Source organism: Arachis ipaensis, chromosome B7 (assembly GCF_059453495.1).
Source record: "Arachis ipaensis isolate K30076 ecotype BB chromosome B7, ASM5945349v1, whole genome shotgun sequence".
NCBI classification, from domain to species: Eukaryota; Viridiplantae; Streptophyta; class Magnoliopsida; order Fabales; family Fabaceae; genus Arachis; species Arachis ipaensis.
Window position 1 is genome coordinate 113,653,143 of NC_142442.1, and position 959 is coordinate 113,654,101.

The following is a 959-nucleotide window of genomic DNA, read 5'->3' on the forward strand; positions in this document are numbered from 1 at the left end:
TTCCATGGCTGGCTTTATGTGATACATCACCACTGTCAATGGCTACTTTCGGTCATCTCTCGGGAAAATGATCCAATGCCCTGTCACGGCACGGCTAATCGTCTGGAGGCATCACCCTTGTCAATGGCTTCATCTTATCCTCTCAGTGAATAATATGCTCACGCACCCTGTCACGGCACGGCTATTCATCTGTCGGTTCTCGATCATGCTGGAATAGGATTTACTATCCTTTTGCGTCTGTCACTAACGCCCTGCAATCGCGAGTTAGGAGCTCGTCACAGTCATTCAATCATTGAATCCTACTCGGAATACCACAGACAAGGTTTAGACTTTCCGGATTCTCTTGAATGCCGCCATCATTCTAGCTTACGCCACGAAGATTCTAGTTAGGAGATCTAAGAGATATTCGTTCTAGCTTAATTCATGTAGAACAGAAGTGTTTGTCAGGCACGCGTTCATAAGGGAGAAGGATGATGAGCGTCACACATAATCATCACCTTCATCACGTTCTTGGGTGCGAATGGATATCTTAGAAGCGAAATAAGAAGAATTGAATAGAAAACAGTAGTACTTTGCATTAATCTTTGAGGAACAACAGAGCTCCACACCTTAATCTATGGAGTGTAGAAACTCTACCGTATGAAAATACATAAGTGAAAGTGCAGGCATGGCCGAGATGGCCAGCCCCCTAAAACGTGATCAAAGGATCATAAGGTAATCCAAAGATGCCTAATACAATAGTAAGAGGTCCTATTTATAATAAACTAGCTACTAGGGTTTACATGAGTAAGTATTTGATGTATAAATCCACTTCCGGGGCCCACTTGGTGTGTGTTTGGGCTGAGCTTAAGTGTTGCACGTGCAGAGGCCAATTGTGGAGTTGAACGCCAGTTTTTGTGCCAGTTTGGGCGTTCAACTCTGGTTTTGGATCCTTTTCTGGCGCTGGACGCCAGATTTGG